This window comes from Aedes aegypti, chromosome 1 (assembly GCF_002204515.2).
Source record: "Aedes aegypti strain LVP_AGWG chromosome 1, AaegL5.0 Primary Assembly, whole genome shotgun sequence".
Taxonomy (NCBI): domain Eukaryota; kingdom Metazoa; phylum Arthropoda; class Insecta; order Diptera; family Culicidae; genus Aedes; species Aedes aegypti.
Genome location: NC_035107.1, coordinates 236,311,224 through 236,338,364, shown reverse-complemented (window position 1 = coordinate 236,338,364; position 27,141 = coordinate 236,311,224). Strand labels below are relative to the sequence as shown.

Below are 27,141 nucleotides of genomic sequence, written 5' to 3'. Positions count from 1 at the left end.
ATACGCCGTGGTCTTCCACGGGGTCGCTGAGCTTCACCTGATTAATGCAACTATTTCTTCCGGCATTCGCACTAAATGACCAGCTCATTGATTTGGTTTTCGAAACACTTTTCAGTGTTGTACAATAAAGGATCGCGAGGTGTTTTGGCGAAGTTGTTAATGAAATAATGGATCTATGAAGTCAGATAAGCCTTTATCAAGCAACAGTATAGATGTCGTTTCCCTTTGCAAGTTGCGCGTCCCTAAGCTGGTTACGTAATCCGTAAAAGGAGATATTCGCAGCCAGAACATGTGTTTTTACTTCAAGGGAAACATTATTATCATACGTCACAAATGTTATATGGATCTTATATCTTTAAAATAGTGAAACCCTTCTTTACTGAACTGCGATCTATTCCAATAAAGTCATGGTCTGCAAAATCAAGCAGTATATGCGACAAATCGCAATATTGAACAGCAAATTCAGAAACTCATCTCTTTTTATTCCATCTTATTTTTAAGTCTTTGCTATTACCTGCAACAGCTATTTTTTGTTACTGGGTCGAACGAGTCAATAAACAGATTGACGATGAATCCCGAAAAAAATAATATGAAGGTAAGGGTTGCAGGTATACAGAGTGAAAGTCCTAGTGATGTTGATACTTAAGTAGTAATTATTGGGGATTTGTTTGAAGTTGTTAAAGACTTTGTTAATCGTCGAACACTTGCTACATATGGTCGGTGTTCAGACAGAACTGACTTGATGACATTTTGGCTTTGCATATATAAGTCAAGGACATCAATTACAGTATTTCAAATTCTATTGTGAAACAGATGTTTCTTCAAATAGATAAGTTCTCTTCTGACAGCAAATAATGCACATATTTTATTATACTTATACCGAATGCTAGGGGTACGTTTTCCTGAAACCATTAAGGTGAAACATCTCGGAATCCAAAGATGGCCGGCACAATGGCCGACTTCTCCCCCTACTCACGTTTTCAAAGGCACAAAACTGGAGAAATAGTTGGCAAACGTTCCTGATCTTCTTATTTTAAGCTTTCTACTAGTGCACAAAGCCAAAATAAAAAGTGCAATGCCGTGGGATACTTTCTTCGCGAGATTTGTGCCTTTGAAGTTTCAGTGCAATCTTAGAAGATGATTCCAAACTGTTTCACCTTGGTCCAGTCTGTCTAAACACCGACCAAATGACAATCATGTTTCTCGTGTAGTTATAATCCTGTTGTGGCTGAGAATATTGAACAAAACATTTTTTATCTGAAGTGCTGAGGGCAATATTCGGTGGAAAACTTGACGTAAACATCAAGAGTAGCAATTTTTGTGAAGAAAAATAAAAACGGCAGACTTTGGTGGGCTGGTTACTTAGTATGAAATTTGTAAAATAACCTATTAATTGAAAATATTCTGCATTGAATGTTTCACGTTTATTGAACGTGACATCAATTGTATATTGACATTTATTTCTTAGATTGCATTCCGTTAAACTAAGCTTACTGGTTTAAGGGCCGATTTCTTCACCTTCGCTTAAGCCGTAAACCACGCTTACCCATACGATTAAACCAGGTTTAAGGCCTAAGCGGTGGTGAAGAAACCGCTTATAAGCCATATAAAAATATTCTTAAGCCAGAGAATATGATTATACTAGAGAAACGCGGGGAGAATTTTGACTTTGTTTATAAACAACATTTGCAATGACTATCAATAATTGAGGTCATTCAAACAATATTTTAGTGTGCGTGTCATCCTGTCAGTCGCCATAAGAAACAAAGCTTAGCAATGACGTCACTTACGTATCGCTTTTCACTAATACACATCCATCGTCTCTTTTGCGTAACATCTTGTTGAGTCACGTTGAATTTGCTCGATTGGAACCACGTTTGACGGTTCAATTGGAACCTTTGGTTCAGAATTCGCGCTTCTCTATATTAACAAATTCTCTGACTTAAGCCACTCTGGTAAGGTAAGCCAGTTGTAAATATTTCTAATTGCAACAACGGTAACAATTTTATACTAGTTGAGAACAGTTTGGCCAACTTTATGAGCGTTTTTGTAGTTTTTTTTTCAGTTCTAAAGCAAAATTTTATTATGGATTATATTGAATTTTTAAGTAAAAAACTTCAAATCAAGATATCTCGAGATTCCTCCTAGGGATTTTTTTAAAAATTAGCTCAGAGGTGCAAAATGACCTCAGGAATCGAGCCCTGTGCTCAGATTTGATGGACTAACTTTGATCTACATGTGAATGCCTTTAGAGCATTCAAAGCTGCTTGACTGTCCGAGAAAATACAGATCTTTGCAAACCTATAGTTTCTTTTGAGACAAACATTTGTACAGTCAATGATGGCTTGTATTTCAGCTTGGAACACAGTGGGACTACGCCCTATAGCGATTACCTTGCTGATACCAGGGCCGAAAACTCCAGCTCCAGTATTGTCGCCCATCTTTGACCCGTCGGTATAAAATACAATAGAACCTTAACGTAAACTTGGCCCACCAGAATACCAAGTATAGCGGCTTGGTTTAACCACTTTAAAGGGATCATCATAGTTGGTCTTCATTGTCATCCAATATCCTATTGTTTTCATATTTGAATTTAAATTGAATTCCCTGATGATCTTCATGTGACCAATCATATCACCATCTAGTATTTTATTGAAACGAATAAACTGCAAGGCATTTTTTGCAGCTTGCAGTTTAATGAATTGATGCAAAGGCAGTATATTAAGAAGGGCATCCAAGGCAACCGATGGTGTACTTTTCATTGCCTCTGTCATTGATAGACAAGCAAGTCTTTGCAACTTAGCCAGCTTCTTCTGAGCGGTTACCTCATTTGTCTTGGGCCACCATACCTGTGAAGCATAACTAATTTTTGGTCGGACTATTACTGAATAAATCCAGTTTACCATATTAGGTCGCAGTCCCCAAGTTTTTCCTAGGGCTTTATTGCAGACCCATAGGGCATTAGTACCCTTACTTATGACCTTGCTCAGATGAGAGTTCCAGTTAAATTTCTTATCCAAAGTAAACCCAAAGTGTTTAACTTCTTCCGAAAATTGAAGTTGAACTCCATTCAAAGAAGGCTGTATAAGCTTTACCTTTATCCTTCCGGTACGATAATAGTTTTTGAAGGGTTAACGTTTAACCCCTCTTTTCTACACCATTTGAGAGTAATGTTTAACGCAGTTTGCAACCGATCGGAAATCGTATTATCAAACTTTCCACGAACCAAGATGGCCACATCATCGGCATTCCCATTACCTCAAAACCTTGATCTATCAAATTCCTAAGGAGTTCATGTACTACAAGAGACCATAGTAAGGGCTTTTTTTTTTGGATGAGCTTCGACTGAGGTTATGTTATTGAACCAATGTTGGCTGAGCAGTCTTCAGGGAATTAAAAACGCTATTTTTTTATTTTTCCCGACGTTTCGGTCCGTTTGGGACCTTTTTCAAGGGTTCTAAAATTTTAATGTTATAATCAATTTTAAAGTTTTGCATGTAATTTTAAGTCAAACATAATTACCAATCACTACGGTTTTCTAGTCATGATGGCTTTGCTAAACGCTAAAATGTCATGCGGAAATATAGTAAGGGCGATAACACCCGTCCTTGAGGACATCCCTTCGTAGATCTTATAGATATTTGCGCACCTCCTAGATCAGCAGAAATTGTGCGATCCTTGAGCATAGTCATAACCCATTCGATAACACTTTTATCCAAGCCCCTTGCTTCCATGGCTGAACTCATAGAGCTATAGGATGCATTATCGAATGCTCCTTCAATATCGAGAAAAGCAACCACGGCTATTTCTTTGGCTTCAAGAGATTTCTCGATTTTATTTACCAGCGACTGCAGCGCCGTAATGGTAGATTTACCTGATTGATACGCAAATTGGTATTTACAAAGTGGCATTTCTATTAAACTTGTTGACTTGATGAAGTCATCAATTATTTTTTCCATTGTCTTTAAAAGAACAGAGGGAAAGCTTATACGTCTAAAGGCTTTGGGAGTTGTTTTATCCTTTCTGCCCATTCGACCCTTGAAGGCATGAAGATTTCACAAGCTTTCTGATAGGCATTTATCGACCATACATGTCTTGCCTCATCTGAGACCTGTTCTTCATCCGAATATGGGATCGATCCAGGGAAATGAGATCTCATCATTACTTCCAGTGTTTCAGAAGAGTCAACAGTATAACTGCCGTCTTATTTTATAAGGCTACCTAGACCATTTGAATGGTATTTTGAAAGGACTTTGTGCAGCCTTGCAGCTGCAGGAGCGTTGTTGATGCTTTCACATACCCGTCTCCAGGCCTTTCGTTTGGCGTGCCTTAGTTCTCAGTTGTATTCTGTTAGGGCTTTTTTGTATTCAACCCAATCTAAAGTGGTCTTTGCTCTATTGAACAATCGCCTGGATTTCTTCCCCAATCCTGCCAGCTTGTCATTCCACCAAGGCACATCCCTGTTAGATGACTTTTGTTGAATAGGACAGCTAGCATGATAAGATGAGACCATTTGGTCAATGATCCCATTAGAGGCGTTTTCCAGTTGTGAAACAGTCGTGAACTGTTCACCGTTATATGAATTCTTATTCGTTAAATGTAAACGATAGAGATCCCAATTGGTTTTCTTTGGGTTTCTATAGCTTTCTGTTATTTCTGATCAAGCTTCAAAATCGAACCGGATTTGTTTATGATCTGACAATGATTCTCCATCAGAAACATGCCAGTTCACATTCTTCATCAGAAACATGCCAGTTCTTCTCCGATAGCAAGTCGCTACAGATCGTGAGATCAAGAACCTCTTGTCGGATAGAGTTTACAAAAGTAGGAGAATCACCTCTATTACATATGTCTATGTTGTTAGACGACATGTAGTTTAACAGATCTTCTCCTCTTTTATTTATATCGGTGCTGCTCCAAATTGTATGATGGGCATTTGCATCGCACCCTATTATAAACTGGGCATTAATTTTCTTACAGTAGTTGACATTATGAACGACAGAGCATGGAGGCACATCTTCAACATCTCCAGGAAAGTAAGCAGAAGCAATACATACCTTCGTTTTCCCACGGATAGTTGGCACCTCTACTTTGATCGCAACAATGTCTCCGGATAAATTCTGTTATTGGGACACATTTTGTGTCCCTATTTACAAGAATAACTGTTCGTGGTTTGGACTGAGTTTCGTCGTAAAAAAACTCTACAACTGCTCGAAGGGCAACCAAGTACCCTACCATTATTTACCGAGGGCTCTTGAATTAGTCCCACATTGATATTATCCTTGGTGAACCTTCTGCTGAGCACTGTTGATGCGCCCTTTGCATGATGAAAGTTCACCTGGATAATTTTTATTCGATTCATATTACATTAACATGCTCCCACTCGTATTAAGCCTCTGATTTGAGGCTAAATATGAGTAGCCGATTATTTCGGAGAAGTACAAGGTCAACTGCGCCATTGCTCCGGGTAGCACAGTAAGGGCATAATACTGTGGAGGGTGCCCCGGTACTCCACAGACAACGTTCACGGTTAGGTTTCTTTTGACCCCCTTAACCATTCATTCCTAGGCACGGTATGCTTTTAGCAGCATGACACCATGAATTAGGGGCCACCTGTATGATGGACTTATACCACCGGAACAGGCAATCCGTAGTGTTATTTCTAGCCTTGTTGCAATCGGCTACCGACACTACACGGCTATCTAGGCTATTCGAGTATAGAAGCTGATATTGAGGATCAACTTCCATTGAGGCCGAATAGCCGACTGAGCCGACTTTACCATACTGTCGTTTCTAAACTAGTGTAGATAAAAATCTGATTTTCACACATTTTATTCTAGCACTTATCAAGAGTAGATTTTGAATTCTGTGCGATTTTCTTCGCTGCCTGTTTGTTCATGGTTTTACCTTTCCAAAAGCTCTTCTTATCAGTTTTGCACAAATCGCGTTATTTCTGAGCGACTTTGTTTTATAAAATTTGAGCTGGGCCAGAAAGCGTGTACAATAAAAATCTGAAAACATATATTTATCAGCAACGATATGATTATTGATCAGACTTTCACTTATTCAAATTGAAATTTGAAATTAAGATTTATGAAATTTTAACAGAAAATTTAAATTTTGTTTCAACTGTGGTCGATATATTAGAGGATCAAAATCAAGTCCTTATATTAACGTTAGAACAAATTGAAAATCTAAAAATGTTGTTGCTTGATTGCTTTTTAACCTAAACACCCCATCTCCTCCCGTTGGTACGCCACTGCGTGGTGCTTCTACTCAGCGTGTTGGATGTAAACATAGCGATTGGCGTTTGACGCACTTTTCCAGCCTGGTGAGGTGGTGTAAGCGTGGTTAAAAAAACTTATAACTTATATACTGCCCATAAATGCATATCTGTAACAATCGACAAAAGTAGGCATTGAGTAAAAGGAATACCAAGTTTGCATTTTATGGCAGTGCTATGAAGGAAACTCAAATTTCTAAAAAATACCAGGAACTCAAAAGTGCTTATCTGTGGCTAAAATTTTGTATATCATATCACACACTAAGTGAATAGTCAGAAAATAATAATGATGGAAATTTCATTGCTACTACATTATGAGGCTCATGTATAATCTCGATGTGACTGTTATGCAGTTACAATTACCAATGTGACAAAACAACTTGGTATTTTTTTTTTCGAATTTTCTAGAACAATATCACAAATTTCAGTAAGTTGATTGAAAGTTATTATCATTTGATGAGTATCCCAGGTTTCAACTCAATTGTCAAAAATGCCGAATGTTGCAAATATGCAGTTATCGGCAGTGTGGCATGTGCATCCCACATGTTAGCAAATCCCATTTCCAAATTTTAAGGGACCACTCTAGTGGCGCCCCACAAAGAAAATAGCAAACGTTTTACAATGCCATCGAACTGATTTATGCGGCGAACGAATATGAGCCCATAAAGCAGTTCGATGACTTAAAGCCTGACCCGGCAAAAAAATAGGCTGGGATCATATTACATTCTGAACACGCAAACAGCGTGTGGTCGTCAAGCGCAATTCGGTTTGGCGCAATTAGCCTTCTCCGTATCTCTCTCTCTCTCTGTGCATTCTCTTTTTCGGTGTCGATCACTGATTGGTGATCAAATACATAACAATACATAAGTGCTTTCAAGTGTCTCCGAACTAAATAAGTGTCAGAATAATTTTGGATAACTGAATAAATCAATTCTGTCTTGACCCTCAAACCGAGAGGTTCGTTTGCCATTTTAATTATCGAGGATGATGACAACCAAAAAGGAGATTTCTCTACAGCAGTATATGTTAAGAATACTAAGCTGAGAAGCAGGCTCTGTCCCAGCGAGGACGTAATGCCAAGAAGAAGAAGAAGAAAAAAATGAAAAAGATGAAACCTTATAATGTAGTAGCATTGAAATTTATATCGGAATTATTTTCTGGCTAGTCACTCAATACGCGATATTAGCTGTACAAAATTTCAGCCTCAGATAAGCACTCCTGAGTTCTAGGTAACTTTTAAAAATATTGATTTCTCCCCATACTGCCATAAAATGCAAGTATTCCATTTACACAATGTCTACTTTTATCGATGGTTACAAATATGCAGTTATGGGCAGAATTCTCTTTGAGAGAAAAAAAAAATCGCTCATTACTTTAGTTACTAAAACGTTTTGAAATCATCCGCTTTTTTTACTGCACACCCGACTCATGAATGTTATGCTTTTATGAGTTTAGTAAACTGTAGTGAAAGAGAAAAAATAGCCAAGTGGTACTCGGTACTTCCAAGGTCCTTCAACCTGTAGAAGAGCCTACCCTAACTAGCAACGGTCGAACTTTGTTGCAAACCGAATAAAACGCTCAACAGAATTAAGCCTGACAGTGACCATCATTAGTATAAGCGAACTTTGCCATTCGGATCGGAAAACGAACCCACCCCATGGCGAGAGTAAGTTTCTAATTGGCAATGAAAGGCAAACGATAAAGGAACAGCTTTTCCTAACGGCATGCGGTTCGATCCTCCTGGAAATTGGCTTCCTGAATCAGAGTTTGAGATGTTGCCTTAGCGACAAACTTTCCGGAATCTGTTTACCAGCTGTTCGAAAACCGTTGAGCTATGCCGAACAAATTACAAACTAAAACTATTTATGAGTTTAAAAACCGTAAAGATTTCTTGAGCACGCTAGTCCTGTATCTTGTTTATCGAGAAGGGTTTTTGTGGACTAGACCTTTGTAGAAGAAAAATCAAAGCATCATAACCGAAAGGACACGCGCTGGCTGAAAAGTTTTGGATTGGGTTAACCGATGGATTTCTGATGACCTCTCGGAAGAAGGGAAACATTTTCGAGTATGACGGAAATTAATGGGCGTAGCCGAGTTTAACATTAGCGGGAAGGGCGGCGAACGATCATATAGATAATCGTCCGTGTTTCCCGCGGGCTTAGGTTAGTTGGTCGAATAACATTTGATCAAAAACACATTTAGTCGAAGAGACATTTGATCGAATTACGTTTAGCCAAATTGATATTTTGTCGAAGTTCGAAAAACCTTCTTTAAATTATTTAGTGTAAGATCGTGTGGTCTATAAAAAAAAAAAAGTTGTACAAAAGTTCGAGTGGGTTAAGAAATTCTTCCTAAGAATTCTAGCTCATTTCAAAAGTAATGCTATAAATTTCACTCGTACGGAATGCTAGTTGAAAAAAAACATCAAAGGTCTTAACTATTTTCCGTAATTTTCCCTAACTACATATATCCGTGTCCTATCATATGGAAGTTTTATTAGATTTGAGTCAGTTTCGGAAAATCACCCTCCGGAAAGAGCAGTTCAGAAAAGTAAGGGTCTAACCCCTTTGTGGTTGCGGAATGATTGGATTAAACGATAATGGATTTTAATGCTAATCGTTACACTAGTTAATGCATATGATGTGGCCAGCTCTGCTCCAAAATGACAAGAAACCAGTGTTTCAAGTCATGATTCGATTAGGCTCCCAAAATAGAAAACCCCGAAACCGAATGACGTTGCAACCAGTTCCGAAAATAGCAAAAGCTAATCTCACTCTTGGGTTCGATCCCCCAAATTGAAACCACACTCTATTACCGGTTCGGTGACGTGACATTTTATCTCGCAACACAGGACAAATTCGTTCAGAAGTTTCCTGCTCCGACCGAAAGGAATGGAACAACTACTAGCCATTGTCATTGAAAGAAGGAAAAAAAATGGAAATTGTTGACCCAGGTCCGGCATGGTTCAGGGAACCGTTGCGACTTGCTTTTGCACAGCAGTAGCATACCAACGAGTTCAGTCTGAGAGAGCTATGTCATTCGAGTTGGAAAGGGCAAGGTCGAAAAGCATGCGAAGGAAAGCAAAGAAACGAAAAACTCCGAGCCGGTTAACATCTCCACATGAGATTTTTGGTGGGGCAATGGCTTCAGAACAAATGGAATTCTTCTATCGGGTTTGAATTTGAGGGACGAATGCGAATACAATTGGAAACAAGTCCCGGATGAAAGAAAATGTAAAAATTGTACAATCCTACATTATGACAGGATCTTGCCAGGATTCTTAAATAAAACCGTACAGGATTCCGACCGAATCCAGTTCAGGATTCCGGTAGAACCCTGTTCAGGATTTCGACAAAATCCTGATTATGATTCCGACATAATCCAATTCAGGATTCTGACAAGATCCTGTTCAGGGTACCAACATAATCCAGGTCATGGTTCCGACAGAAACCTGGTTAAGATTCCGACAGAATCATGGTCATGATTCCAATTGAAACCTGGTCAAGATTCCGACATAATTATGTTCAGGATTCCGACAGAATCCTGGTCAGCATTCCGACAGAATCTTAATCACGACTTCGACGAAATCCTGTTTAGGATTCCGACAATAGGATCCTGTTCTGGATTCCGACAGAACCCTGTTCAGGAATCTGTCATTGATGACATTCAGGACCCCGACAGATTCCTGGTCAGCATTCCGACAGAATCTGGTCAGGATTCCAACAGAATCCTGGGGAGGATTCCGACAGAATCCTTGTCAAGATTCCGACAAAATCCTGGTGATGATTCCGATCGAACCCTGATCAAGATTCCGACAAAATCCTGGTCAGAATTCCGGCAGAATACTGTTCAGGATTCGGATAGCATCCTGTTTGAGATTCCGACAGAAACCTGTCCAGAATTTGAGCAGAATTCTGTTCAGGATTCGAGCAGAATGCTGTCCAGGATTCGAGCAGAATATTCTTCAGAATCCGAGCAAAATCTTCTTCAGGATTCGAGTAAAATCCTGTTCAGGGTTCAAGCCGAATCCTGTTCAGGATTCGAGAAGAATTCTGTTCAGCATTCGAGCAGAATCTTGTTCAGGATTTGAGCTGCACCCTGTTTATGATTTGAGCAGAAGCCTGTTCACGATTAGGAGTAGTGTTTGATCCGTTGAATCTGTTGCATGCTCCTTTGAGGGCGAGCGACGGAATCCGGATCAATTGTGTTCGGTTCGCGTTTTTCGGAAGAAAAAAAAAACAAAAACAAATATTGAATTCTGTTTGATCTTTCGACCTTGACGCTTGCTTTTGCCGGAGCGAGCGACGAGGGCAGGATCAAACATGTCGCGCGTCGATCTCGTAAGTGAAAAAGTGGCGTGATCGAGGAGTTCGGTTGGAGTAAGTTAAAAAGTGCCGCGATCGGTTCGTTCTTTTTGATCTTTCGACGACCTTGACGCTTGCTCCTGGACAGTGCGTCAAGAAAGCCCGAGCTGTCGTCCGTGTTTTTTTTCGGGTGGCGCGCCTATTTTTTTTTCTGAGTGCTAGCCGAGCAAACGAGTGAAGCTGAAAGTGGATTGTGGCTGCTCAGTCAAGGATAACGGATCAATTGGTGAGCTCGTTTCATGCTACTATTTCTAATCTATAAAATATGTATGACTGCACATTTAATCGTTACAATGGTGGGATGTAAATATGATGTTTCAACAAACTATGGATGGTTCGTCACTGTGAGTGTCGACACAAACTCTGATTCATGATTTATTTATGTTTAACATTTTTTTTTTCAGAACACCCCTTATATACCTTTATTTTTGTAATTAAAAAAAACTTTGAATGGTTCGACACTACAAGTGTAGACTTGCGAAAGGTTCACTTTATTCAACAAACTTTGGATGGTTCGCCTCTGTAAGTGTCGGCATAAGAATAAGAGTGTTCTATGATGTCCCAACCAATTGAGTCTTTTGTTTCTTTTCAAATGAGTAAAATATAATAACACATGCTTTCGTACTGACAGCTGTAGGAATGTTACATTTAGGTATTTATTCAACAAACTTTGAATGGTTCGTCACCTCAAGTGTCGGCATAATTTTCCTCTACATAGAAATTATATGAACAATTATATTTACGTATAAGCATGTATACATCTCACAAATCATTGTTTATCATGGTCTAATCGCTTATCAAAGTGAATCCTTTGACCCAACGATCCTCCCCATTAACAAACATTTCTCCCAGTAACCTTTGAGGAGATGCAGAGGCAAACACGGTCTCCAAATAGCAAAGGTTACACACTAACATTCCTTCCCTCAATCCCACCTGACTGCAAGGACGTGGCCGGCGCCGTTATTGACCTTGTATAAATAGAGGCACTGAATTATGCACACTGAAGAAGATTATGGCCAATCCCAGCTGAACTTCTAGTTGATTCTTTGTGCATTTTCACTGACTTCGGTCAATCACGGAATAGCAACCATTGATATGTGTAGTCAGTCTAAGCTAAGCTAAGCTAAGCTGAACAGAAGCCTGTTCACGATTAGAGCAGAATGCTGATCAGGATTCCGGCAAAATACTGTTCAAGATTCCGATAGAATTCTGTTCAGGATTTCAACATTATGTTGATCCCGACAGAATCCTATATAGGATTCCGGCAGAATCCTGTATAGGATTCCGGCAGAATCCTGTATAGGATTCCGGCAGAATCCTGTTCAGGATTCGAACAGAATCCTGTTTAAGATTCCGACAGAATCCAGTTCAGAATTCGAGCAGAATCATGTTCAGGATTCGAATAGAATCCTTTTCAGGATTCGAGCAAAATCATGTTTAGGGATAAAGCAGTATCCTGTTCAGGATTCGAGAAGCATTTTGTACAGGATTCAATCAAAATCCTATTCAGGATTCGTGTAAAATTCTGTTCAGAATTCGAGCAAAATCCTGTTCAGAATTCGAGCAGAATCCTGATCAAGATGTAGCATGGTCACTTTTGTGTAAATATTATTTTAGGATTTATTTAATATAAATATAGATGTACATAAATTGTTATATAATTATATTGTGTTTTCATGTTCTTCAATGTTAATTTATTATTCGTGTTAATTTATTTTTCATTTAATCCTATATTATTTCAATGTCAAAATAACAAATTCAATAGTTCACTTAAATATATGCGATATTCAATATAACAGTTCAAAATGAAATGCACTTTTCCAAAACCGTATACAAAACTTGCATACAAGTCGCCTTCTACCAATACTATATCAAATAAAAGTTCCTGTCGCCTTACACACTACACCACGAAACACGAATAAGCCTAAGGTTCAAAGTTCAAGCCCGAACCTTGACGATCGTTATAAATAGATCGGAGTCCAAAAATAGACGGAACGATACAGGTCATTCAGATGGAATGGTAGCGAAAGAGATAGCGCTTCAATCGGTTCTCATTCGTAGTTGATGAGGATTGTCGTTTGAAAAGGTCGTGAAATTACTTCGGTGATTTTACGTACTTCCGTCCACGAAGATGTAAAATCACACATTATCTGAGGACTTTCAGAATCTCTACTCGTCCATTTTGACCTGGACCGTGGAAGAGGCGAGAGTGCGTGAATATTTTTAGTGTCGCGGTGTGTTTAATTTGGTAATAGCTTAAAAATATGAGAAGTCTTTTAGATTAAAATTAATGTTACTTTTTGTTCCTTTCGTTAGAGTAGAAAAGTCAATAACCTAAGTCAGGAGGTTAAGTGCGGTCATTTAGTTTCGTGTGTGCGTTTGTGAATAAAAAAGGTAATTGTGTTTTCATGTTGTGTGGAGAAATCTTTGCTAAATGCGTCGAACAGCCGTTCGACGGCTTTTTATCCAGGATCTGCATCTAGCGATCAACGGCCCAAGCTCGACACACCGCATCTACTCGCTAAACGCTGCTCTCGACCCCACGCTTCAGCGTTCAAAAGTCCCGGTTTGAGGGGAAAGCCGGAAGGGAACAAACCGTTCCGACAGAGCGGCCATCACCAATTTCTATTAGCGTAGACAGGCCACATGTGAAGCCCCCGACGATCCCCACCGTCGTCAACTGCGTCATCCGTCACCGACGCATGTACACTTCATCAAGAGGTAAACCAAAAAAAGTCGCAGTTCGTGACCATATTTGGAGTTGTAGTTGCAATACCACCATCGTTGATGCGCTAAATTCGGAATCCTGCTTTGCCGTCCCATTCTTCGTCCGGCACTTCTGCTTTGCCGGCGTATTCACCACCGTCGTTTCTGCTTTGCCGGCGGCATTCATCAAAGCTAAAAGGGTCCGTGAGTACAAGCCAAACAAAACTAACCATGCGCATGCGTTAAATCTCCACACAAATAACCGAGCTCGAAGACAAAAAGAAGATGATCGTTGAACATCGATAGAAGTAGGATGAAAAAACCGCACACACATTAGGGAGAGTAGGATGAAGAAGTAGAAGAAAGGAACACGTCATGAATAAAAACCTAGGTTATCATATTTGAATAAATTTCTAAATGTTTTTGCTGTTCTCAACCAAATTATGTATTTTTGTAGTATGTTAAAGCTTTCCCTGTAACAGTTTTTTTTTGGTCTTCGAGATTTCTCACGTTTCGCGTCGTTCTACCTGTTTCTTTTTCTGTTTTTTTGTACGCCAGGATAGACTGCCTGGGAAATCAGTCTCTCCACTCACGTGTCTGAAGCGAACAGGGAAATTTCAATTAGTGAGTTCTTCCAGTGATGATACTCGTGAGTGGTGTCTTTCTGTGTCGGTAGAACGACGGTCAGCATCAACTATTTTTTTGAGAATCGCTTAAGGCGACCTCTATAACTGAGAAATCTCGATCCACTATACCTTTTGAGTTTTCTGTATCGTTTCCCAAATTGCTATTTTGACTCTTATAAAACAAACCCGCCCTGAGGTTGGGTTTCTTGCCGGGCAAACATAACTCGACAGACGGTCCTCTTCGGAGGTGGCGCTAAAGCCGTCTGTTTTTGAGCCAGGGAACGGAACAGGAGACGGAAAACCTTTAGCCGTATTTTATGTGCTACAAAGATTCGAGCAAAATTCTGTTCAGGATTCGAGCAGAATCCAGTTCAGGGTGCGAACAGCATCCTGAACTAGATTCGAGAAGAATGCTGTTCATGATTAGACCAGAATCCTGTTCACGATTCGAGCAGAATCTTGTTCAGATTTCGAGCGGAATCCTGTTCAGGATTCGAGCAACATCATGTCCAGAATTCGAGCAAAATACTTTTCAGGATAGGAGCAAATTTCCTAGTCAAGATTCGAGCAAAATCCTTTTTACGCTTCCAGCAGAATCCAGTTTAGGATTCGAGCAGAATTCTCTACTGATTTCGAGCAGAATCCTGTTCAAGATTCGAGCAGAATCCTGTTCAGGATTTGAGCAGAATTTTGTTCAATTTTCGAGCAGAACCCTGTTTAGTATTCGAGCAGAATCCTGTTCAGGTTTTAAGCAGAATCTTGTTCAGGATGCGAGCAGAATCCTGTTCAGGATTCGAGCATAATTTTGTTCAGGAATCGAGCAGTACCCTGTTCAGTATTCAAGCAGAATCCTGTTAAGGTTTTGAGCAGAATCCTGTTCAGGATGCGAGCAGAATAATTTTCATGATTTGAGCAGAGTCCTGTTCAGGATTCGAGCAGAATCCTGATCAGGATTCCAGCAGAATCCTGTTCAGGATTCCAGCAGAATCCTTTTCAGGATTCGAGCAAAATCATTTTCAGGATTCGAGCAGAATCCTTTTTAGGATTTGAGCAGAATCCTGTTCAGGATTCGAGCAGAATTCTTTTCATTTTTCGATCAGATTCCTGTTCAGGATTCGAGCAGAATCCTGTTCAGGATTCGAGCAGAATCCTTTGCAGAATGCGAGCAGCATCCTGAACTATATTCGAGCAGAATGCTGTTCAGGATTAGACCAGAATCCTGTTCACGGTTCGAGCAGAATCTTGTTCAGAATTCGAGCGGAATCCTGTTCAGGATTCGAGCAACATCATGTCCAGAATTCGAGCAAAATACTGTTCAGGATGAGAGCAAAATCCTGTTTAAGATTCGAGCAAAATCCTGTTCACGATTCCAGCAAAATCCAGTTTAGGATTCGAGCAGAATCCTGTTCAAGATTCGAGGAGAATCCCGTTCAGGATTCGAGCAGAATTTTGTTCAATTTTCGAGCAGAACCCTGTTCAGTATTCGAGCAGAACTCTGTTCATTATTCGAGCAGAATCCCGTTCAGGTTTTGAGTAGAATCATGTTCAGGATGCGAGCAAAATAATTTTCATGATTTGAGCAGAATCATGTTCAGGGTTCGACCAGAATACTTTTCAGGATTCGAGCAGAATCCTGTTCAGGATTCGATCAGAATTCTGTTCAGTTTTCGAGCAGATTCCTGTCCAGGATTCGAGCAGAATCCTGTTCAGGATTTGAGCAGAATCCTGTTCAGGATTCGAGCAGAATCCTGTTCAGGGTTCGAGCAGAACTCTGTTAAGTTTTCGAGCAGATTCCTGTTCAGGATTCGAGCCGAATCCTGTTCAGGATTCGAGCAGATTCCTGTTAAGGTTTTGAGCAGAATCGTGTTCAGGATGCGAGCAGAATAATTTTCATGATTCGTATCTTGTTCAGTATTCGAGCAAAATCCTGTTCAGGATTCGCGCAGAATCCTGTTCAGGATTCGAGCAGAATCCTGTTCAGGATTTGAGCACAATCCTGTTCAGGATTGGAGCAGAATCCTGTTCAGGATTCAAGCAGAATCCTGTTCAGGATTCGAGCAGAATCCTGTTCAGGATTCAAGCAGAATCCTGTTCAGGATTCGAGCACAATCCTGTTCAGGATTCGAGCAGAATCCTGTTCATGATTCGAGCAGAATCATGTTCAGGATTCAAGCTGAATCCTGTTCAGGGTTTGAGCAGAATGCTGTTCAGGATTCGAGTAGAATGCTGTCCATGAAAAAAGCGGAATCCTGTTCAGGATTCAAGCAGAATCTTGTCCAGGATTCGAGCAATATCCTGTTCAGGATTCGAGCAAAGCCCTGTTCAGGATTTGAGCAAAATTGTGCTCAGGAATTGAGCAAAATGCTGTTTAGGATTCAAGAAAAATCTTTTACAGGATTTGAGGGAAATCCTGTTCAGGATTTGTGCAGAATCCTTTTCAGTTTTCGGGCACAATCTTATTCAGGATCCGAGCAGTAGACGTTTTGAATCAGAGTTTAATTACTTATAGCAAATTAGTTCAGTATTCTTCTGTAATTGCAGAATACCACAACTTACATATCTTGAAAACAAGCTATTTTATAAAACCTTTTAATATGTCATTAGTTGTCTAGTCGACAAAGTTTTGAATAATAGAAAATGTGTAGAATATCCATAAAAAAGCATTGAGGGAGAATGGATGTCAAAAATGATAATTTTTGAGTGAGGCCTAAGTAAGTGCTTCTACATGTGTGGCCTTGTTTCATCCATACCTTGAGCTTATTTGCTATAGAGAAGAAAACTCAAGGGATTCAGAATTGAAATGATTTCAATTACGGTAAAGAACTACTTGAGCAACTTGATGATTTACTTAAGCACTTGAGGCTTTTGTCAGCTAAATTATCTAAAATTCAGCATTAAGATGCACGTAAGATGATTATGACCCAAAGCCAAACCTTGAAATTTCAAGAGCATGAGTCTAGAGAACCAAACAGAGCTCTGAGCCAACCAATCCATCAAATTTTCAACGCGAACGGTTGTCAGGTTCTCTAGATTTTCCAACTTGAACTTGAAAATTTGAAGTTTGGCTTAAATGGCATATTGTTGATAAATATGGTTCAAATAGAATTTAAACTAACCCCTGTCGTGTCAAGAGTAGGATCTGTTTTATTAGCTCCAGAGCTCCATTGATTTTCGACGATCGCGAGACAAATCGATTCCGATGAATACTATACTATGTCATAGTGAAACTATTGATAAACAATCAAATTACTATGGAAAAACAACTAAAACATTTTGAACCGATTTTTAAAAAAATGGTTGAAGTGCTTTTCATAGAAGCGATTCATTAGAAAGTGAATTGAAGTCGTTGGAAAGAATGGATTAAAAACCGGGAAACATATGTAAAATATACCGGGAAAACCGGGGAAAAGCGGGTATTTCAAAATTGAAATTTGGTGGCCATCCTGAGAATCCTGTTAAGGGTTCAAGCAGAATCCTGTTCAAGAATTCCAGCAGAATCCTGTTCAGGATTCCGGCAGAACCCTGGTCAAGATTCCGACAGTTTCCTGGTCAGAATTCCGACAGAATCCTGTTCGGGATTGCTCGAGTCCTGCTGTTCGGGATTTTGCTCAAATCCTGAACAGGCTTCTGCTTGAATCCTAAACAGGCTTCTGCTTGAATCCTAAACAAGATTTTGCTCAAATTCTGAACAAGATTCTGCTCAAATCCTGAACAAGATTCTGCTCGAATCCTGAACAGGATTCTGCTCGAATCCTGAAAAGGATTCTGCTCGAATCCTGAACAGGATTGTGCCCGAAAACTGAACAGGATTCTGCACATATCCTGAACAGGAGTTCCGTCGAATCCTGAAAAAGATTTTTCTTAAATCCCAAACAGCATTTTGCTCGAATCTTGAGCAAGATTTTGCTCGAATCCTGAACAGAATTCTGCCGGAATACCAAACAGGATTCTATTGGAATCCTGATCAAGGTAATGTTGAAATCCTGAACAGAATTCTATCGGAATCTTGAACAGTATTCTGCTGGAATCCTGACCAGGATACTGTCGAAATTTTGACCAGGGTTCTATCGGAATCATAAGCAAGATTCTGTCGGAATCCTGACAAGGATTCTGTCGGAATTCTTCCCAGGATTTTGTTGGAATCCTAACCAAATTCTGTCGGAACGCTGACCAGGAATCTGTCGGAATCCTAAATATCTTTCTGACGGATTCCTGAACAAGATTCTGTCGGAATCCCGAACAGTATTCTGTGGTAATCTCGAATAGTATTCTGTTAGAATCCTGTTCAGGATTCAAGCAGAATCCTGTTCAGTATTCGAGCAGAATTCTGTTCATTTTTCGAGCACAATCCTGTTTAGTATTCGAGCAGAATCCTCTTCAGGTTTCGAGCAGAATTCTGTTCAAGATTCGAGCAGAATCCTGATAATTCAAACAGAATCATAGTTTATGATTGTGTCAAGGTTATGCCATGGTCCTTCTCAGTGTGTATTTTACCATTTCCCCAAACCTCGGGACAAAATACGCTGACGTTCCAAGAAAACGTTAGTTACTCGAAAAGCCCCCCGAACACTGGGTGGATTATAAATTAGATTTAGTTGGGGTATAATGCTCCAACTGCGAGGAGCATTTGCATTCCGAATGCAGTCGAGAGCTTTTCACCACATATACACTGGTGCGCATAAAGGATTCGAAAGAGCCTTAGATACAGGAGCGCAGTCGGCATGGGAAAAGCAACAATGACTCCCACGTAAAGTGCACCAAGAAGGGATGCAAATAAATCGTGATGATGTGGATAGGGTTCCCTTGGGCCCCATTTGCTCGAATTTTCAAGAACGTTAGATAGTATTCCGTATATTAGAATAGGATTTTTTTTGGGAACCCTTGCCCATCGAGGGGGCTTTGCTTTCCATACAAATAAGAAGGCAACATATGCGAAATTTGGGAATGTGACACACATGCATGTTCGTTGCGAAGATATTTCATCCCGATGATTATTGGAGTTCTTTGTGCTGTCAGAATCTGCTAAATTTCGTTTCAATTCATGCAGGATTATCTTGGAAGCTTTATTTCGTTGGCATGCAGCATAATGCGGTCACGTTGAACAAAATCATATAATCTATTTCATATGACTATTGCTGAGTACACAGTTTCGAAGCGAAACGCCCAGAAATCTGTTCTTTACAGTTTGGTGGTTTTCAAGTGGGAACGATTAGGTCAGCACTTGAAACAAAAGTTTGTTGGATATTTATTTTCCACAGCCGAATTCAATTTTCTACAGCTGTAATTCATGTCACTTGGGAATGTGAAACAAAAAAAAGTTTTCCAACTGCCTAGATCCGAGAGTACAAACTCAATTTCGTAGGAATTTGTTGGCACCCGCAAAACAAAGAACGAACTTCAGAATTGATTGTTTGTTGTTTCCGATTACATGCTGTTTAGTGTTTGGGAAGGTAGACGAGAGTTGAACAGTAATTGCTATTGAGTTTTGTTTATTTTGACTACAGAACAATTAGTGCTTCTACCTTATGGTAAGATGTATTCTAAGCAATTCCTTTTAGATATAATTTTAAAGAGGAGCAGCAAATCATGTCTGATTCACCTCATAATTAAGTGATTCAGGTCAGACATCATATTCAAGAGGTTCAGCTCTGGTTCACTTCATATTGCAATGATTCAGTCCTGATTCACTTCATTTCCTAGCGATTCAGACCAAAATCAGTGGATATTCAAGACTCCAATTTTCTATTTTATCTGGATCAGAAGAATTGCTTGAAATCTTCAATTTTATTCGCTCTGTCTTTAATATCCGGAGCAACTTTGCCGAAGACTCGAGCCTTTTAATTCGTGTGGATCACAAGAAAAACTTGCCTGAAATACTCATTTTTACATGCTTACTAGTGCATCTAGCGGCATAACTAAACTGTTTGCTTCCGAGTGTTCTTGACTTTTAAAACAACTTTGTCCAAGAGTCGCATTTTCTATCTCATCAGGATCATAAGATAAATGCTGTTTTATATGCTCAATATCGGAACCTAACTGCGTCATTTCGAACCAAATGGTTTACCTTCCGGATGCCCTTGACTTTCTGAACAGCTTTGCCGAAGATTCGAACTTACCTTTTCATGTGGATCACAAGATAGAACTAGTTAAGAACGATCAATTTCACATGCACACTAGTGCCATCTGGCGACAAAATTTCGAACCAACCATATTATTTATTTAGGTCATTTCGAAGTTTTGCATCGGGAAATTAGATTGTTTGGTATCAGAGGATGGAGGAGTTCTTAAACAACGTTTTTTCATGTTCCAAATTAAATATTCTGCCAGGGTCATGGTTTTGATCAAAACAGAGCCGCTTATCATACTTTTATAAAGGTTCATCCACGGCTCTCCAGAATGAGCTGTTTATTCTAAAATATGTTCAAGTCTCCAGCGCTCCAAGTATAAATACTTTTTGTCATTTGACGTAGGCGAATGTTGCAGACAAGGCTTGGAAAGAATCTCATACCATCGTTGACGTTTTAAAAGCTTTCATCACAAAGATATTGAACTCAATGACTGCATGATTGCAAAGGTTGTAGTAGTAGTATAAAACATGGTATGATGATTTTCGCATTTTTTTAACGCCCAGAGCTGGATTTTGGAAATCACCTGATCAATCATTGCATTTCCTTGAAAATCCCTACATCAATACTAAACGAAATTTTATAGAAATTTCTAAATGAATTTTCAGAAAACAAAAAAAAAACTGCAAGAATAAGGTACCTTTGGTGAAATTCTTTGAAAAATCAATAGATGATTTTGTGGAGAAATTCTATAAGATATTCTCGAAATGTTTTTCAAAGGAATTCGCTAAGGAATCTTTAAAGAAATTATTATTATATGCTTTATGTTTTACTTTCTATACAGAAATTGGTGACTACATTTTAAAAAGAATCCTTATATTTACTGCATGAATCCAAGGAAAAATGTTTTAAGGATCTTTGTAAAATATTCAGGTTGAATTTGAGAAGCAAAATCTGTGTCAATCATCGAAATATTTCTCAACATAAAATGTAAGAAACCATTGAAGTTATTTTTATAACGCAATTCATGGAAAAACATCAGATTGAATCTGTTCAACAATTTAAATCTCCAAAAATTCACTTAATGAATACATGGTATGTCCTTAGAAAGCATTCTTGTTAAATAAGGGTATCCATGGAAAATGCAATATATTATTCATGTATGAATAAAAAAAAACACTTCTAGAAAATAAATATCAAGAAGTCAACGTAGTACTACCTCGAATAGCTATTGAGGAATCCCTGGAAAGTGCCTGAAGTGTTCTTTAAGGGCTTTCAGTAAAAGTGTTACGAAAAATACTTGGAGTGATTTTTAGACGAAATCTAACATGAACCTCAGTTGTATTTAGAGAAGAATGTCGAAGCAAATTGTTGGTTCAATATTTGCTAAAATCCCAAAAGTTATCCCAGTTAAAGTCCTTGAAGAAGTACTTCATGAAAATTTCTGGACTAATGACTGGCATGACAGTTATTCGGATTCATGCATTTCTAAGGGAATTATGAAGAAGTTGCAGAATTTCGATACATTCGAGGATGAATATGCCCATTGGCGTTGCCAGGATTTCAGCCAGGGGGAGGTGAGCGCCCTTAAAAGTTCATTCCCGTATTTCACGCAAAAACCATCATTATTCACAATCTCCGCATCCTTTTTGCATGAAACCTTAAATTAAAAATACATTCATTCTGTTTTCTAGGTAACGGGTCACTAATAGGAATGAATAATTCTAATTTGAAAAAGGTGAACATTTTACATATAAAGATCTTACCGCTCAACTTTTTTTTTCGCTGCTTAGCTATTCACAATATATAACAAGTTTCTATATTTTTTTCAAGGATACTTCAGGGAATCTAGCCAACCAATCTTTCTTAAAAAAAACGGATTTTTACAGACATCTCAAAAATATTTTTCGAAGAATTTCTCTATGTAATCCGGCAGAAATTAGCCTAGAAAATAGAGATTCCTTCAGGATTTGTTCTATGCTTTCCTCTATTTATGTATTCTATCATATGTAAACCTTAAAAACACAATTCACGAATTTCATACTAGCATGCGAAGATTTCTTCATAAATAATTCTGAGAGTTTCACTAATAACACAATAAAATTCTCAACAGATTCAATTCCTTCAGGAGTTGTTCCCAGGATACTGCCAATGCATATTTCAGAAATCGATTCAAAACTATTTCAAGAATTTCTTCTAAATTTCATATTGGGGTATTGTTAAGAAAATCTCATTAGACATTACTCCAAATTTTTCCATCAAGCTCTTTGGAGGAATCTTTAGAGATTACTACTGAAATACATCCAAGGAACTCTCCAAAAGTTTGTTTTTGATGTCTTTAAAAATATATGAAAACTCAATATTTCTTAAAGTGAAGATGAATCGTAGCCAAACCTCGAATTTTCAAGAGGGGACCAGTGAGTTAAATTTTCATCACAAACGGTTGTGCTCTTGAAAATTCGAGGTTTGACTTCGATGCATCTAAGCCATAAGAAATTCTTTCTGGAATACCTTCAGTGCTTTCATAATTAACACCAACAATTTATCTAGGAATCAAGATAACTATTAAATCACCAAAACTCCAACAGAGTTTTTCTCAGGAGATCTTCTAAGCTCTATTTTGTGCAAAAGTTTTAAAGATTTCTGCAGAGTGAAACTTCTTTGGAGTCGTGCATAAATTATGTCACGCTACAAGGGAGGAGGTGGTCAAGACAAGCGTGACAAGCCAAACAAAATTTTTGGAGGTTTCATACAAAAAACCTGACAAAGGGGGAGAGGGGGTCAAAAAAGTTGAAATTTAGCATGAAATAATTTGTATACCATCCCATTTTTTTACAAAAATTTCTGTAAAATTCTTCTTTTTGAGAAATTTTCTTTGGGTGCAACAGATTTATTTTTGGTACTTTTCATAGAGATATTCAAGGACGAATTTTATTCATAAAAATGAAAATTTAAGGGAACATTAGATGAATTTCTGGAAACATCTTTGAACTATTATCTAATATTTGATAATGCTGGTTAAGTTCATGATATTCTTGGAAATTTACTAATTTCGGAAAACTTTATATTAATTATGTATTTTCGATGAACTTTCCAAGAATTCTTGGAAATAAAACTCCTATGGAAGCTCGGAGAAATGTCAAAATAAATTTTCATGAGTGATATTTATAATGATTCCTAGAAAGAGCACTGAAAAATATGTTGGGGAAATTCTCAAACTAGTGTCAATCATCTGAAGACATCTGCAAACTTGAAGAAGCCCAATCAGCACATCTGAAGAAATAATTAGGATGTACCCTTAAACTTTTCATGGCAAATTACTGAAAAGATCCTTGAAGTAATTTCTGCTTAAGGCAATGTTAGGAGATGTTTTTTGAGATTTCCTAGATTTGTTCAGTGTCAATTTCAGAAAGGAAAATTAATTTCAGGATTCTGAAATTTCTGAAAGAAAAACAGACTGATTTGTCGCAGGTCGCAATTATTGAAGAATTTCAGAAAAAAGGGAATTGGATTTTTAAAGGAATTGAAGGAATATGGAGCAGCAAAATCCAAGGAAAATTTTCAGAATTAACTTCTTTAGGAATATATACTCAATGAATAACAGGGATCACTGAAGATATCTGAATAAAACAGAAACTTGACGAATTTTACACTATGTGAATGTAATTACCGAACCAGTTCGAGACGGAATTCCCTGAAAAATATGTTGGAGAATTCCCTAAGGTGACATCTTAGGCTAGTACTTGGAGGAATCCTTACAAACTTCTCAATGTCTTCTTCTTCTTTCTGGCGTTACGTCCCCACTGGAACAGAACCTGCTCTCAGCTATGTTCTTATGAGCACTTCCACAGTTATTAACTGAGAGCTTACTATGCCAGTGACCATTTTTGCATGTGTATATCGTGTGGCAGGTACGAAGATACTACCCTGGGAAGTCAAGAAAATTTCCAATCCGAAAAGATCCTCGACCGGTGGGATTTGAACCCACGACCCTCAGCTTGGTCTTGCTGAATAGCTGCGTGTTTACCAATACGGCTATCTGGGCCCCCAGACTTCTCAATGTATTCTATACGAAAAGTCTTGAAAAAAAGCTTTTTTGGTTAAGTAGAGGAAAAAAACGAATTAAGTACTATACCACTTAATTCCACTAGAGTTTTTTTTTATTGAGAATTCATATAAATTCTAAAATTAAATCAAGAACAAACTTCTGCAAAAAAAATTGAGAGTCATTGAACTATCTAGCTATATTTCTAAGGACTATATGCAGAAATTAGAGCTACTCTTACTAACAATTTCTGAAAAGGTTATCGAAGAAATTTACTGAAGAATTAAACGAAAAATATACAGTGCAAAAAAAAAATCCAAAAAGTATTTGCTTGCAAATATGTGGAGTTATCCCTTAATATATTCATATCAGTACACTCTTTGAGCCATATGAAGCTTGATGAATAGGAACGAGAAAGTTTCAAGAGAATTGGGTTAGTATAGACGGTAGTAGATTTGGTAGATCATAAAGACCTGAATTCCAGAATGATTTGGATGACTTCCAATATCCAATTTCTTGTCAAAATTTTTGGACACGTCTGTTGAGGCTTAGTGAGTGCTGTAAACAGACAAACGTAGACATCAATCGCTAAAAAATAACTTACGAACTTGTGCCGATGATGGCGAGACTCCAGAATATTCTGGAGGCCTTAGTCTTACTTGAGGTTAATTAAAAACATTTAAAAATATCCTGAGCCTTCGTAACTTATAACAAATAACGGGTCTGTTCACATTTTGTATAGAAAGATTTCGATTTCAAATGATAAATGAGTTCTAAAAGGAAGTTTATGTGCTTTTTACCCTACCTGACCCAGAGATGTTCTGGAATATCTTTGTTTACAATACTTAGAGCTATACCTTCCCATCACCGATGAAACTACAACTCATAGTGAAGCAACCCTCAAAATTTCATTAAAAAATATGGAGTTATACTTAATTACGAGCAATTTGAATTTTGTATGTCAGCCCCGTTGCTTACGGGTTAAGTTGAAGTTAGAGTTAAAGTGGGAGTTGAAGTTGAATTTACAATTGAAGTTGAAGTTGGAATTGAAGTTGTATTTCAAGTTGGAGTTCAATTTGGTGTTGAATTTGAAGTTCGAGCCAAAACTTTAAAAAATCCCAAAAATTGAAAAAAAAAAAACTGAGAAAACAGTTATAGGTTTAAGGGATGTGCGGGTTCGTTGGGAGTGACGTGATCAAGTAAGTTAATGTAACTGCTTTGGTGCTGACTTCTCTGGAATGGGACAAAATTATTTCCACCTTATGTCCTGGCAGGTAAGCCTAGCTTTAAGCGCCATTACTCGCTCTAAGGATGCTAGACAAACACGTTTTGAGTTTCATAACTGATTTTTGACAAATTCTTTATGCAGTCACCTCACGGTTATGGAAAGCATACAGATATGGATCAATGTTGGATTTAATGGACAAAATCTCATCACTAATGTGGGACAAAATTTTGATTCTCGCTCCAGTCCACTTTTTGGATTGCATTTAGGTCCCATAACAACTGTGCAAAATTTCAGCTCGATCGGAGAAACTATATTTTAGCGCCAGCCGTTCAAAGTTTGTATGGAATTTACTATGGGAAAACTTACTTTTGCAAAGAAAAATCGCCACAGGTCGCCCATTGTCCTCAATAGGCATTTTTACGATATACAACATTGCCAAAGACTGCAAAGCAATCCGATGCTTGTGAAAAAAATATTAGGCATGGACTATTCGGTAATTTTGCCCGATTTTGTTATTATTGTTATTCCTTTACGTGTTAATCAACGTCACCTTGCCAATAGGTTTTCATTGAGTAACTTTTTTCACAAGAGTCGGATTGCTTCGTGGTCTTCGGCAATATTCTTCATCGTAAAAATACCTATCGAGGACAATGGGCGACCTGTGGCGATTTTTCTTTGCAGAAGTAAGTTTTCCCATAGTAAATCTCATACAAACTTTGAACGGCTGACTCTAAAATATAGTTTCTCTGATCGAGCTGAAATTTTGCACAGTTGTTATGGGACCTAAATGCAATCCAAAAAGTGGACTGGAGCGAGAATCTAATTTTTCATAAAACCGTGTCCCAGGCTACTCATCCCATAGAGTTGGAATTACGCCGAACATATGTTAACTACGTTAACCATAAATCTGTCCAGAATCCCAATCTATTGTAATTTTCTTATTCATGTTTTTTTCCGTATGTGGGAATTAAAATAACAACCATATTCCTAAAAGCGTTGATTCATAACTCTGGGGCATTGAAAACCATACCACAGTTATGGATCAAGAATATGAAAATTCCCCTAATTGATGTGCATTCTGACATGGCAGGCGCCATTGTTGCCTAAAAGTTCTCGTATACTGAGACAGATAGACATCAATCCCAAGTAGTCATTCGGTTGGTTCCTTGTGTAAGTGCAGCTGATCTGGCGATACTGGAGCTAGAGTGCCTGTAAACAAGAGTGAGGTCATCTTCCAATTTTGAGAGGTCTCCCGCTCAATTGGAATGCGGATTTGTATGGAAATGACAGTTTGCCGCTGTTCCAACTTTGACATTGATGCCACTCTTGTTTAAATTCACTCTGACTGGAGCAACAACCAAGGGCGGCAATCTAGCTCAAGCAAGCTCTAATTTAGAACCACTCTTTAGATTACTCTCACCTGCATCCAGAAAAGCCCCTTAAATAGATTCGCATAGGTATAACACGTACGAGACACGTGGCAAGAATTCATTGAAAATGTTGAACGGACTCAGCAAATCATAATGTTATTATTTGGACAATCTACTTCATAGTATGGCAATTTCTCCAAAATCTGTTTAATTTCCATTTATTCCTGATAAAATCACAGCATGTTCAATTCATCCGAAAAACACCAAGTTAATTGCTCAGCACACATTCATGTTCATATTATTGTTCCTGAGTAATCTTCAAATGGCCATCTGGGAAATGATTGAAACATTCTCAAGCGCTGAAAACCCATTCATTCAAATTGCTCCCCGATGAGATAAATCCGCTGTGATAGGAGCCATTAACACCGCCATTCTAAAGTTCCGAGTCTCGCTG

General features: G+C 38.4%; 1 protein-coding gene across 1 annotated transcript in view; it reads left to right on the top strand.

Moving 5' to 3' along the window:
- Window positions 1-27,141, top strand: part of LOC5564696 (octopamine receptor) — a 307,231-nt gene that overhangs the window by 78,069 nt on the left and 202,021 nt on the right. The window lies entirely within an intron of this gene.